Source organism: Haliotis rufescens, unplaced genomic scaffold, assembly GCF_023055435.1.
Source record: "Haliotis rufescens isolate VD_foot unplaced genomic scaffold, xgHalRufe1.0.p SCAF_2, whole genome shotgun sequence".
In the NCBI taxonomy this organism is placed as follows: Eukaryota; Metazoa; Mollusca; class Gastropoda; order Lepetellida; family Haliotidae; genus Haliotis; species Haliotis rufescens.
In genome coordinates this window covers 45283833-45300345 of record NW_025963890.1, presented here as the reverse complement: position 1 = coordinate 45300345, position 16513 = coordinate 45283833, and positions in this window count along the sequence as shown.

Here is a 16513-nt window from a genome sequence, read left to right as displayed (position 1 = left end):
GATGTCCGATGCAATTCCCTATCTTGACTTGTACCATGTTTCTGTGTTTTTAGGTGAACAATTGACTTGCCCTTGCGTGTGTTTGTGATGGGTACCATCAGTGGGACAGGATAAGCTAATCATTTTGCGAACACCTGGTATTATTGATATTTGATAGTGATTCATAAACATATGCTCCTGATATAGTCGGAATCCTTTTTGGTAGAGATTTCTTATGGGCATAGAAAGGGTTTTGTCGCTTTTATTTATATACATACTGGCGTTCCCAGAAAGATGGACAGTAATCGATGAATGTAATCGATCTCAATTGCGTTGATCGATGTTCATGATGTCAATCACTAGATTGTCTGGTCTAGACTCGATTATTAACAGACCACCGTCATATAGCTGGAATATTGCTGAGTGCGGCTTTAAACAACAAACAGCTATAATTCAGTTTAATTTCACACAAATACATTCAGTTTAATGTGACACAAGTAATTCAGTTTAATGTCTCACAAATACATTCAGTTTTATGTCATACAAATAACTTAGGTTCATGTCACACACATGATTCAGTATAATGTCACACAAATGATTCATTTTAATGTCACACAAATACCTTCAGTTTAATGTCACACAAATACATTCAGTTTAATGTCACACAAATACATTCAGTTTAATGTCACACAAATGATTCAGTATTATGTCACACAAATACATTCAGTTTAATGTCACAAAAATGATTCAGTTTAATGTCACACAAATACATTCAGTTTAATGTCATACAAATACATTTAGTTCAATGTCAAACAAATACATTTAGCTTAATGTTACACAAATAATTCAGTTTAATGTCACACAAATACATTCAGTTTTATGTCATACAAATACATTTAGTTTAATGTCACAAAAATACATATAGTTTAATGTCACACCAAAACATTCAGTTTAATGTCACACAAATACATTCAGTACAATGTCTCACAGATACATTCAGTTTAATGTCACACAAATCGGTCAGTTTAATGTCACACAAATACATTAAGTATAATGTCACACAAATTCATTCAGTTTAATGTCACAAAAATACATTCAGTATAATGTCACACAACTCTGTGGTTTTCTTTGAAAGACTGCAGGCCAAACAACAAGTTTTCAGATATTTGGACGTGGTCAATTCAAAAATTCAGAATATTCATTCCAATGTATATATTGATGGAGTACTGTTGGAATCAGACAAGCCCATTAAGAGTTTTAAAAGATCTCTTTTCTGTTCACGGATGTGATTTAAACGTCCACATGGTCTATTTGACTATAACTCTTTATCAAACTGTAGGCAATTTCGTTGAATATGTTAGCCGAGAGCTTTAGCACTTAGAAAAGTAAACATGCCACTGAGAACCCTGTGTACTAATGCAGTCTGTGAACACTGGTATTCCTTTCTTCTGTTCTGGTGCAAAGTGGTTACTTGAAAACGTTGTCTTAAAACAGACAGCAACCTGCTTGAGTCGTGCAGCCCCGCAAATAGCACTGTGCCCGTCAGGGTCCCACATTCCGCCAGCACGGCGACGTGTGGGCTACCAATGCTACATGGTGAAGTGGATAGTGACAGGACAAGGGACCAGTATAGTCATTGCAAGTTATGTGAATGTGCCACTGTATTGTGAACACAAGCCTATATAGCCACAAACTGTTGATAATGGTACAGGATAGGCAGGGTTTAATACAGCTATATGTTGGAGCATTATATATTCGATACATTAACAGACAACGCTGCGAGTGAAATATCCCTCGGGTAATATTCATATCAATATAACAAACTGTCAAGCGAGGAGGGATATACTCTACCCAAAGTCGCGCGGTACGTGTACAAACTATTTCACGAAACGTTGACTCATGATGAACCAGTTTAGCGCCTATTCTGAAGCAGGACTAGACAAGACTACCCTGCATTACCGCCTTCACTCCACTTGGCTTGATCTCTGACCCTGTGTTGAAACTTGTAAGTCTTCAATCGCTGTTGATCAAACACTAATAAAACTCTTACAAATTTATACATGTGTCGATGTACAAACAAACTGCTGTATGGCCCCGACGTGACCGGCTGACGTGATTAAGTCATGCCTTATCTCACTAAACACACAGACAACAGCCCCCCTCGAAACAATGATAATCCTTGTCTGGACCTACGTGCTTTCAGCGTTCATTATTTAATATCGGGGATACCAGGTATTAGACTTTACTTGTCAGGAATACGTGTCCTGTAAACATACACAGTATATCATGTCAATAAGATTAATCGGCGCAATATCTGTCACCATCACGTTGAGACAGCGTATATAAGGTCTCTCTCTCTCTCTCTCTCTCTCTCTCTCTCTCTCTCTCTCTCTCTCTCTCTCTCTCCCCTCTCTCTTTCTTCTCTCTCAATTTTTCTCTGTCTCTCTTTCTCTCTCCCTCTCTCCCCTTTCTTTCTCCCCTTCTCTCTCTCCATATCTCTTTCTCCCTTTCTTTTCTCTCAATCTCTCGCTGTGTCTGTCTCTCTGTTTGTCGATCTCTCTCTCTCCCGTTCTCACACTTTCTTTCTCTTTCCCTCTCGCTTGCTTTCATCGGCGCAATATCTGTCACTAGCACAATGAGACACAACACTAGGCCTCTCTCTTTCCCTCACTTTCTTTCTCTCCCTTTCCCTTTCCGTGTCTCTCTCTTTTTTCTCTCTCTTTCCCTCTCTTACACTCTCTCTTTCTTTTCTCTCAATCTCACGCTCGCTCTGTGTCTGTCTCTGTCTCTCTTTCTCTCTCTTTCTTTTTCCCGCTTTCTCTCTTATTACTTGTCAGAAATACGTGTCATGCAAACATACACATTATATCATGTCAAAAAGATTAATCGGCGCAATACGGAAGCTGGACAAAATGTTCTAAGCATAACTGAGAAAACCAACAATTGTGAAAGTGCTTTTAATTGTATTTTTCAACAAAATCTCCCTGCCTTTCAATACGCTTCTCATTGTGAAAGTGAGTGAGTGAGTGAGTGAGTTAGGTTTAACGCCGCTTTTAATAGTATTCCAGTTATATCACGGCGTGTCAGCTTAATGTGGGAGGAAAGCAGGTCTCAGACGTTTACCACTTCGTTGAAACCCACGAGCACGGGTATGGTGCTGACAAACCTAGAAACATAATTGGGGCGAACCGGGATTCGAACCCACAATCATAGGTTTCTGGCGTGCCCAAGGGACGCAACTCTGCACAGCGAATCGCGGCGCCTTAGACGACTGGGCCACCCGTGTCCCCCCCATAGCGAAAGTGAAGCTTTACAATTCCAGTCAGGAGGTTTTCTGAAGCCTACGGGGAAAAGCCATTCACGGCAGGTATAAGGTCATTGTTGTCGTCAGAGCGCTGTCCACGAAGGTGTTCTTTCAGTTTCGTGTACAGGTGGAAATCACTTGGTGCCATGTCTGGCGAGTATGGAGGGTGAGGAAGCTCTTTGAACTCATATTGTCGCACAGCAGCCATTGCAAGTCGAGAGGTGTGAGAAGAGACATTGTCATGAATGTACTACATTGACCAGTTCAATTTGTTATGGCCCACAGTTGAAAGTTTGTCAGCACGTTGAGACAGAGTATATACTAGGTGCCTCTCTGTCTGTCTGTGTGTGTGTGTGTGTGTGTGTGTGTGTGTCTCTCTCTCTCTCTCTCTCTGTCTCTCTCTCTCTCTCTCTCTCTCTCTCTCTCTCTGTCAATGTATCTGTATCGCTTTCTCTCTCTTTCTTTCTCCCGCTTTTTATCTCCCCGTATTACTTGTCAGGAATACGTGTCCTGCAAACATACACAGTATATCATGTCAATGAGATTAATCAGCGCAATATCTGTCACCAGCACATTGAGACAGCGTATATACCAGGTGCATCTCTCTTTTTTTTCTCTCAATCTTGCTCTCTCTTTATTCCTCTTTCCCCTCTCTCTTTCTTTTCTCTCAATCTCTCTCTGTCTCTCTATTTCTCTCTGTCTCTCTCTCTCTCTCTCTCTCTCTCCCACTTTCTTTCTCACTCCTTTCCTTTGTCTCTCTCTACTCTCAATATCTCTCTCTTTCTTTTTTCTCTTTCCCTCGCTTACTGCCCGTCAAATATAACATATCCAGCCGAACAAATATACCATATAGGTAAACAATATCACTCTGCTGTCCTGTCCGTCAAATACAACATATTGTAGCGATCGATATAACTCTGCTGTCCTGCACGTCAAATATCCCATCTTGGTATTATATCACACTGATGACCTGTCCGCCAAAAAATTAATACAACATATAGGTACTAATATCACAATGGTTTCTAAGATTACAGAGAACGCAAGCATCACGTGACACAACTGTTCCCTGTGACCACAGAGGTAGAGTATGGTCGAACGGACCTAATAGACCATGCATAACGTATCAAATAATGAGAGATTGAACCTTTCTGGAACTACTCTCTGGACGATCATTGATATAATATATATGACCATCACCCTGTTATGTGCGAGTCTGAGTGAGTGAGTGAGTACGGTTTTACGCCGCTTTTAGCAATATTACAGCAATATCACGGCGGGGGACACCAAAAATGGGCTTCATAAAATGTACCTATGTCGGGAATCGAACCTGGGTCTTCGGCGTGACGAGCGAAAGCTTTAACCACTAGGCTACCCGACCGCCCCTGTAGGAGTCTGAAACTGACAGGGACTATCCAGACCAATGTCTTGACAAGGCCAGTATACCTACCTAGTATAACTTCAATTGGGAGTTAAAGACCATTATAGCTAAAGACAAGGGTGTTATCACTGATTATACATTTGCTGTGTCCCCTATGTTGTCCCCGATCACCCCCAACTCCCACCCCCCAGATAGTCATGTTGGTGAGTGTTCTCTAAACAAGTACTACATGTTTCTGTTATGCCGTGTAAGGGATGCCGCTCTGAAGACATCTCCACTGAAGCGATTTCAGCAACACCTGAAACCGTAATGGGCTGTATGTGTCAAGGCCTCCCATAGGATCATGCTTTACTCAAGAACTAGCTGGAAATGTGAGGGACAGCCTAGAGGCATAGATCACCAATCATTCAGAGAATATAAGTCCAGTAAAGATTTGTTCAGGAGGGAAATGAGGCAAGCTCCAAATAACTTAGTGGCTCAGTGGTTTGCAGGCTGCTACTACGGAAATGGATCAAAATGCCTTCTGGTCTTTGGTAAACAAGACGATTACTAAGTGCTCTGAAACTATTAGAAGTAGGTGGAACTACATACAGTGGCTACAGTACTATAGTAGCCCTGACAATGTCACAGAAAAGTGGGCCACACGTTTTAAACATGTGTTCTGCTCAACCAGTCTGGCTCACTATGGAGAGTGAGTGAGTATTTTTGTACGCCGCTTTGAGCAATATTCCAGCAATATCACGGCGGGGGACACCAGAAATGGGCTTCACACATTGTACCCATGTCGGGAATCGAACCCGGGTCTTCGGCGTGACGAGCGAACGCTTTAACTACTAGGCTATCCGACCGCCTTCACTATGGAGAGGACTCTGGGGGCAATCAGTAAGCTAAGGTCTGATGTGTATTCCATCTTACGGAAAGGACTAGCTCCACAATTTGTCAGTCCTAAAACATGTTTGAGACTTATCAAGGCTGATGCTCTACAATAGTGTCTCTTTGGATGTCAGTTCTACCAGTTCTACTGAAATCTACTTGAGAGATCCTATCGACAAGTGATCAAAGTCATCTGAGGGTGGAAGAAGAGACAGACAGGTGGAGTCCTTCGCCTGTTTGGACCGCAACCCTTTGAGGCCGAGATTGATAAATGCAAACTTTTCTTTGTAGGAAACATCATCAATATGGACCAGTTATAATTCTTCATCAAGTATTCATGACCAGATCACTATGTTGTGTGCATGGCCTATTCGATAGACTACGTGGTCGATACCTGCCTCGATGAGACTCATGCAGAAGTACAATCTGTGTAATGTTGTAGATGGGTGCCTGACTACAGGCACCATTCCCAGTCAAAATAGGTGGACACAGAAAGCTGCTGTTAGAAAGTTCCATGAGACAGCGTGGAATGAACGAATTGCAAAGGACGAAGAACTCTTTTGGTTCTCATCGATGCACACAAAAAATTGTGGTTCAACCAGCATGGACTTTAGCTCAGGCACATCCCTTCTGCATAATCCATATCTATGCCTCTGTAAGAGATCTTAACGACGTGATATTCCTTTGTAATAATTGTCGTAGAACCTACATAGACCCATATGTCCCTGCAGTTGTTCACTGTGATGACCTTTATAATACACGGGATCAACTTTGGTGTCAACATTCGACCAATAGACTTTAGTGTATATGTCCACAGCCTATCTGATATTGAGCTTGTGCTATGTCTTCTAATCTGAAGGCCTGACTACGAGTGAAGGAGTTGGGTTTAACGCCTCTTTTAACAGTATTCCAGTTATATCGCGGCGTGTCAGCTTAATGTGGGAGGAAAGCCCGAAGTGATGCAGGTCTCAGACGTTTACCACTTCGGTGAAACCCACGAGCACGGGTATGGTGCTGACAAACCTAGAAACATAATCGGGGTGAACCGGGATTCGAACCCACAATCATAGGTTTCTGGCATGACCAAGGGACGCAACTCTGCACAGCGAATCGCGGCGCCTTAGAGTCTGAACAATTCATCTCTGTGTGTGCTAGTTACGCACACCTTATGTGCTTGGGAATCTCGCTGCTCGGATACAATAACATTGACACAACTAACTCATATGAACATTCAGTAAAACCATTTATTTATTATCTGTGCCAATAATTTCAGTCACATCCCATTATGTACATAACTATATCATCTCCTCGGCATGTTATTGTAATCTCCCAACTCGGAGAATAATGATACAATACTTCATTTAAACAAATTACTCTAGAGTCTGTTTTTACATCTGCTACGCCAGTGAATCCTAGATTTCTGTGTGTAGCAGGGCGTGGAGTCGTCCCACAGCTGGCATCCTTACCTTGTCAGCTTTATAACAAGGTAGCATGACCTTGTAACCTCTTTGGGCATGTGGACAAGGCGTCCGACCTCTGACCAGAAGGTCCGTGGTTCGAATCCTATCACGATTATCGGGCGCTTCGACTACCAGGCTTCGTCTCCTGTAATTTATTGAAATGTCAATGACGGGGAAGTAAGTAAGATATGAACTGCATTGTATTTAATTGGAAATGAAATGGAATAACTTCCTTAAGTGACAATTAGAAGTTTGTATGATAAGCAAGGGAGACAGTTCTCTGGATATACATCTTCGGTGCAGATATTGCTGTACAGAAATGTGAAGTAGAAGTGTGAGTTGGTCAGCACCATACCCGTGCTCGTGGGTTTCACCGAAGTGGTAAACGTCTGAGACCTGCATCACTTCGGGCTTTCCTCCTACATTAAGCTGACACGCCTTGATATAACTGGAATACTGTTAAAAGCGGCGCCAAACCCAACTGACTCACTCACTCAATTATACAATTTTGAATGATGACAGATGTTTACACAACAGATAAAGTTGAAGTTTGAAACCTGATGATAAATAGGATAACAAGACATGGTAGGAAAACAATACAGTGATGGGTATGGACAGGTGTACTGGAAGCCAGTATTGAGATGAAAAGGAGTAAGATATATAATGGACAATGGTGAGATGAAGTGAAATGGGGTTTAACGTCGCGTCCAAGGTTATTGCACTTATATAGCAACGTGCATGCACGTTAGTGTGTGTGGCTGCTTGTACTAGTCCGGGCTGATGCCGATTTATAGAGCTAGCTCACTGAGATACCATACCGCAGTTTAACATGAATTCCCCACTCAGACACAGTATACTGACTCCGAGCCGACAAGTCCTTGTTTTAGCCCCTTAATGCCGAGCGCCAGACAGGGTGACGACAAGTACCATCTTTTAACGTCTTTTGGTATGACGCGATAGGGGATCGAACCCCGGACCTCCCGCTCTCCGGGCGGACGCTCTATCACTGGACCACGGAGGCGGTCTAATGGACAATGGAAATGAGGGAAGGGAGTTAAGTTCAGTTTCCACCCTTGTCGAACTAGGCTGCTACGAGTTACGTCCCTTCTATGTCAATGTCCCTCCTATTGACCAATCAGATTCCACCTGTCATTTCACTTGCATTTACTTCAAACAAAATGGCGGCGCCCAGGTAAGACGATCTGATCGATGAGTAAGGTATATATTGTAATAAAACAGGTGTTACTTCGCGAAGTGCATCAAATAATGTGAGCACCTTGATTAAAAACATGAAAGGTTTTGGAAAATATCTGTCGACGCCTAGTTGATGGTACAGATGCTTTGCAAATTCTGCAGTCTCCCGTAATCTGTATCTTGAAATCCATGTTGTTTGCGAACCGGATGCCGATTTCGAAAAGCTGATTTTGATTGGACTATGCATTGACAGGTTAGTCCAGCCAAAATAAAACTCAATCATTGCTGCCAAGTTCGGCAAGGGTGGAAACTGGACCGTTACAGTCAGTTAACTCCCTTGCCTCCGGGTGATGTGCTGATGGTATCTATGACGTCATGTTGGCGATACTGACGTTATCTTGCAAGAATGTGATCTTCAGCCTTGTGCCATACCTCTGATGTGATTCTAACAAAGGCTTCGTTGTTCAAACCTTTGACGGGGGCACGAGTGGCCCTGTCGTCTCAGGCGCCGCGATTCACTGTGCAGAGTTGCGTCCCTTGGGCACGCCAGAAACATATGATTGAGGGTTCGAATCCCGGTTCGCCCCAATTATGTTTTTAGGTTTGTCAGCACCAAACCCGTGCTCGTGGGCTTCACCGAAGTGGTAAACGTCTGAGACCTGCATCACTTTGTGCTTTCCTCCCACATTAAGCTGACACGCCGTGATATAACTGGAATATTGTTAAAAGCGGCGTTAAACCCAACTCACTCACTCACTCAATCCTTTGACATGTGTGAGTTAGAATGTTTTGTTATGTCTTGCCACGAACCCAGTTAAGCTCAATAGGTTCTGCTTTCAAATGTCTGCCAGGTATGGAGTACTGTAAGGGACATTCTAGCGGTCTCGCATTCTCGTGTTTTGGGCATATTTACCTCGTTTCCAAAGGTCGAGATCGCGAGAATGCGAGATCGCGAGAATGTCCCTTACAGTATTCCATAGCCAGGCGTATGTAAGACAACGTGAATGTGTTGTGCCGGCAGTGTTGTGTCTGGAACTTTAATGGTTTCTTATTTTCTTAATGAGTTGAACATTCGTTTCAGATGGTCTGAAGGCAACATTGCACCCCTACCTTCGTTGTTTTATTACCATACCCCAGAGCTTGGGCAGTTCAGTAATACACCCTATATAAACTAATAAATGGTTTTCCTCCACTCTCTCAAGTATAAAGAACTTGTATACAGTATTATATGGCAGTGTAATTTATTGTCCCACAATGTAATTGTATCACATTGTTTGTGTTGAGATACAGAACATATTTATTTCCTAAGTATTCGTATAAAATACAGTGACACATTCTAAGTAAATAAATTACCAGAGTGGGCATCCACACTTTTACACACATAATAAAGTGAAACAGGACTGACATAATCTATTCACAACAGACTCTTTTAAAAATATACACAAAGGTATAATACGTTTTATATATCCTCATTAACTTGCATGTAAGGAACAAAGTATAAATATATGGTTCAAGTCAACACAGTAAAATATCTTACTTTACCCAGTACTTAAGGACTAGCTTGTGCAAAAAGATGGTAAACGTTCGTGCCTAACTGAGTGAATAGACAATAGTTTATTACACAACCACTGTCTGACTGTCGTCCTTATTTACTGGCATGCATATTACAGATGATCGAAGGTTCTCATAAGAGTGTCGATAAAGTTGTCTCAGAAAACGACCAAGTTCACTTATATCACATCAAATGATTTTCAACTTTATACGTCACCATCCCACAAGAAAAACCTAACTTCATTCCTTGATCAACGGACCATTAGTCACTAAACGTTGAGACCATATACATAGTTATATATCTATTTTCAAATGTGCTGAAGAATTTGTCAAAAATGAAAGCACATGCTTTCACTGAGAAAAAAGGTATGTGAATGTTGCCGGATTTCATCATTGATACCATCTATGTGACATAATGGATAAGGCATTTATGCAGGGCAGGTGATGAAGGAGTAAGCATGTACTCCGAAACGTCCCCACCATCCCTACCAACCAAATCCCCACCATCAATACCACCACCCTTACCATCAATGCCACTCCCACCATCAACACCATCTCCTCCATCAGTACCATCTCCTCAATTCAATACCACCCCACCAACAATACAACCCCCACCATCAATACCACCACACAATCAATAGCAACCCACCACCAATACCACACCAACCATAAATACCACCCCACCATCAATAGCATCTCCACCATCAATACAACCCCACCATCAATACCATCTCCTCCATCAATACATCCCCCACCATCAATACCACCACACAATCAATACCATCTCCTCAATGAATACCACCCCACCATCAATACCACCACACCATCAATACAACCACACCATCAATACCACCCCCACCATCAATAAAACCACACAATCAATACCATCTCCTCCATCAATACCATCTCTTCCATCAATAACACCCACCATCAATACCACCCCACCATCAATACCACCCCCACCATCAATACCACCACACCATCAATACCATTTCCTCCATCAATAGCACCCCACCATCAATACTATCTCCTCCATCAAAACCACCCCACCATCAATACCATCTCCTCCATCAATACCACCCCACCATCAATACCACCATCATCATCAATACCACAACACCATCAATACCATCTCCATCATCAATACCAGCCCACCATCAATACTATCTCCTCGATCAATATCATCTCTTCCATCAATACCACCCCACCATCAATACCACCCCACCTTTAATACCACCCCCACCATCAATACCACCACACCATCAATACCATCTCCTCCATCAATACCACCCCAACATCAATAATTTCTCCTCCATCAATACCACCCCACCATCAATACCACCATCATCATCAATACCACCACACCATCAATACCATCCCCTCCATCAATACCACCCCACCATCAATACCATCTCCTCCATCAATACCACCACACCATCAATACCATCTCCACCATCAATACCATCTCCTCCATCCATACCACCCCACCATCAATACCATCTCCTCCATCAATACCACCACACCATCAACACCATCTCCACCATCAATACCACCACATCATCAATACCATCTTCTCTATCGATATCACCACACCATCAATACCACCCCACCATCAAAACTATCTCCTCCATCAATACCACCCCCACCATCAATACCACTCCACCATCAATACCACCCCCACCATCAATACAACCACACCATCAATACCACCACACCATCAATACCACCACACCATCAATACCATCTCCTCGATCAATACCACCACACCACCAATACCACCCCCACCATCAATACCACCACACAATCAATACAACCAAACCATCAATACCATCTCCTCCATCTATACCACCCCACTATCAATACTATCTCCTCCATCAATACCACCACACCATCAATATCATCTCCTCAATCAATACCACCCCCACCAACAATACCATCTCCTCCATCAATACCACCGCACCATTAATACCATCTCCCCCATCAATACCACCCCAAACATCAATATCATCCCCACCATCAATACCACCCCCACCATCAATACCACCACACCATCAAGACCATCTCCCCCATCAATACCTCCCCCACCATCAATATCACCCCATCCATCAATACCATCTCCTCCATCAATACCACCCACACCATCAATACCATTTCCTCCATCAATAAAACAACACCATCAATACCATATCCTCCATCAATACCACCCCCACCATCAATACCACCCCCACCATCAATACCATCCCCACAATCAATACCACCACACCATCAAGACCATCTCCTCCATCAATACCACCCCCACCATCAATATCATCCCATCCATTAATACCATCTCCATCATCAATACCACCACACCATCAATATCATCCCATCTATCAATACCACCACACCATCAATACCATTTTTTACCATCAATACCACCCCCACCATCAATACCACCACACCATCAATATCATCCCCTCCATCAATACCACCACACCATCAATACAATCTCCTCCATCAATACCACCCCCACCATCAATATCACCCCACCATCAATACCACCCCAGCATCAGTTCCACCCTACCATCAATACCACCACACCATCAATACCATCTCCTCCATCAATACCACCACACCATCAATACCATCTCCTCCATCAATACCACTCCACCATCAATACCATCTCCTCCATCAATACCACCCCCACCATCACTACCACCACACCATCAATACCATCTCCTCCATCAATACCACCCCCACCATCAATATCATCCCATCTATCAATATCATCTCCATCATCAATACCACCACACCATCAATACCATCTCCTCCATCAATACCACCAAACAATCAATACCACCAAGCCATCAATACCACCCCCATCAATACCGCCGACCAATAATGCCATCACAACCAATATCACCCATGCCATCAATACAACTCCTACCATCAATACCATCAAACGATACCACCAGTAATACCATAACGCCAGTCCCACCTCCAATACCACAACCACCACCACCACCATCACCGCAACCCCCCCTCCCACCCCAACACCACCACCACAACCACAACCACCACGATTACCACCACCACCACCACCAATACCACCACCAATACCACCACTTCAACCAACACCACTTTGGCAATTGTTGTAAGACGTTTGACAGTGGATGGGGTGGCGATATGCTAATAAGGTACAAAGCTGTAAACTTTACTTAGAAAAAGAGTAACCAATATGTGTCTTTCACTTCCGAACTATTTTCGCATTACTTATTTCAATCTCCAAAGACTTGGTTAATTAACACACTTTCTATAGAATGTTTTGTGTGTTGCCCCAGTGCAGGGTAAGTTACAAAGGACATTTATTAGTTCACATCAGACACAACAAAGCCGCTAGCAAGCCGTTTACCAATATTAATGTTAATTGCACACCAAGACCAATGCGCTGAATACATTATTTAATTCCTAATACAGAACTTTTGAATCATCTCACAACACGCTCGATTATACCCTCTATACTAGTATTTGTCCATTTATAAATCCCTAACGAACTGTATATTATTTTGTATGTATTGAATGTAAGCATTAATGTAAGTTTTGTTATTTTATAACACTAATAACACATGAGCGCTTATGTGATTAACGTTATGGATATCCCCGCGCTCTTGGTCATTCTGTACAGGTCCTGGATATGTACACATGGAGTTTTTTTACAAAAACACCACGCCGGCACGCGCGAACAGTGTATCAATAGTGCATACGCAGTTATTGTTTACATGGTGAGAATGAAGTACATACACATATACATTAATGAAGAAGTGCCAATGTTGGTATGTCAATATTTATTATAAGTGTGATGATAAACTATGACTGGTAGAGTTCATGAGCGTTGTAGGTGGATCATATAAATGATACCAACCAAGCATTTAACTAAACGTGATGACTTCAAATGCAAGGTAAGCTGCTGAAAGGTTGTTAGAATTTATAGGTCCCCGTAAAGCTTTCGAAAATGTTTTATGACATGTTGAATTGTGTTAGCATTACTGTGTCGTTTGGTTAACGTAAGACTTTTTGGAATGATCACAATTCAAACAAATGCTATGATAAGCAGAATGATATTCTCTTTGGTAACAACTACAACCTAGAGTGAGTGCGTATGATTACGACGTTTTTAGCAATATTCCAGCAATATCACGGCGGGGGACACCAGAAATGGGCTTCACACATTGTACCCATGTCGGGAATCGAACCCGGGTCTTCGGCGTGACGAGCGAACGCTTTAACCACTAGGCTACCCGACCGCCCCTACTACAACCTATGGAAAAAGTGAAATGTAAAGCTACTTACTTAAAACACACACTACACTTGCACAAGTCTATGAGGCAATAATTATTAGTTTAAATCATAAATTCTAGAGTATGTAAATAACAAGAACAAGTTGTACACACAATGCCATTTAGAATGTGGTCAAATGTAACAAATGTTATATTTAGGATAACACTTTCTGAGTAATGTACAGATTCCCGTACATTTTGGGGTTGAGTCCCGTCCGGGATTCGAACCCACACTGCCAGAGTGAGCCACCTAAGTGGTCAAATGTAACCTCTTTCTAAATGGCATTGGGTGTTCATAGCTTTCGGCCATGGGAGCAGTGCCAGTACCAGACTAGTTGTCGGACTTTCATTTTTGTGGAAGCCTCGGTGGCTGAGTGGGTTAGATCACTGACTTTGTGTACCGGCGATTAGGTGCCTCATTCTAGCAGTGTGGGTTCGAATCCCGGACGGGACACAACCCCAAATAATACTAGAATCTGTACTTTACTCAGAAAGTGTTATCATTTGTTAAAGAAGTTAAAGAAGTTGTACCTTTAAGAGGACGATCATTTAAAGGTGAATATCAAGATGATGTATGTATGTATTCACAGGGTTTTCCCTTGGAATGTGGAAGTAGTCCGTCAGTGTTTAAGTCATTTCAAAAATATGGTTTCGTGAAAAACGTATGAACGTCAAGTTGTGTCATTAGTATTTTGAAGTTTAAGAGATGCAAATTGTACTGTGCCGCACATTTCAGGCGATCTACGTTACGGGGTACATTGGCATGCAGTGACCCAATTGCGGGTATATTCTTCCGCTTACGCAAAACAAAGTAGTTCCAATTCCATAAAAAAACACAAATCTTAATAAGCGCGAGTTAGTTTGATTAATCTTACATCAGAAATGACTGACTGTTTTCACCCGATCTCCTTCTCGAAGAAATTACCAATTATGTACAACATATGTTGACCTATACTTTTACAAAATGGCGAGTTCACTGACATCAGTATGTGGGATTTACGTGGGGACTTTCGTTGATTCAGGGATCGTATATACATAAATGTGACATGTAAGTAATCAGAAACATTCTGACAATCTACGTACTGTTATTTTTTTAATGTTATTTTATTGTACCAAGAGAATCGAAATGCTGATTAATACCTTTGTCGTTTTGGAGGATATTACGTCAGTCATGGCGTCACGCAGGACGAAACTTTAACAATCTACGTACTGTTATTTTTTTAATGTTATTTTATTGTACCAAGAGAATCGAAATGCTGATTAATACCTTTGTCGTTTTGGAGGATATTACGTCAGTCATGGCGTCACGCAGGACGAAACTTTGACAATTTCTGTTGAATTTACCAACTCATTGTAATGTATCTAATTATAATTTCCTAATTCTTGCTACGATACTCTCTCATGTATATTCTAAAAATACTGAGTCTTTGTATGCAACGACTTGATGAATGGATCTCTCAATATAGGGGAAAATGTTACAGTGTAAAATCCGAATTTTGCGCTTCCATGTGTAAAAAATGGAGAGATTTTCAGAAGTCATTTTCAGTAATTTTGTTGTGGCTTAAGTGACAGTGGATGGTTTCACAGAACAGGGAATATCCCACAGAACTGAAAATTTGCAGTGTGCGTGATGTATTTTGGATTTTATTCGACTTCCACGTGAGGGTTGAAGAGGAGGGACAAATATGTCCCTCTGGCATCATTTGGTTAATGCAAATATGTGTTTTAATGAAACATTGTGTAAAAAGGGAATGTTCATATATTTTCCAATATTGCTGTTCCTCAAGATCGTGGTAACCAGGGAAACGAGACAGCAGAGACATATTCCGACCAAAAATCGTGAAAACATCCAAAGGTAAAGTTAATACTTCGTAAACGTCTCTTTGTGAAGTTTGTTGAAAAATGAATTGGTCATATCAGCAGCCAATACACCAATTACATCGCCCAAAATCCCTTAACGAATTTATTTGCTTTTTAACGTCAGTTTCGCGGTCATGGGATCGGCCTCAAAACCCTCCAGTTGTGAACCTTACATGATTGCACTACTAATGTTCAACAGGTTTCGTTCCGGGCCAGATGAGGTGAAGATTATTGCATTTATATAGCGATGTGTGTGTGCGTGCGTGCGTGCGTGCGTGCGTGCGTGCGTGCGTGCGTGTGTGTATTTGTGTGTGTGTGTGTGTGTGTGTGTGTGTGAGAGAGAGAGAGAGAGAGAGAGAGAGAGAGAGAGAGAGAGAGAGAGAGAGAGAGAGAGAGTCTGTGGTTGCTTGTACTAGTCTGGACTGATGCAGATTTATAGTGCTAGCCAACAGAGATATCATGCAACAGTTTCACATGAATACTCCACTCGGACACAGTATACTGTCTCCGCGCCGACCTGTCCTTGTTTTATCCCCTTAATGTCGAGCGCCAGGCAGTGTAAGTTAATCTCTCCAGAATCAGAAGTATAGAAAACAAG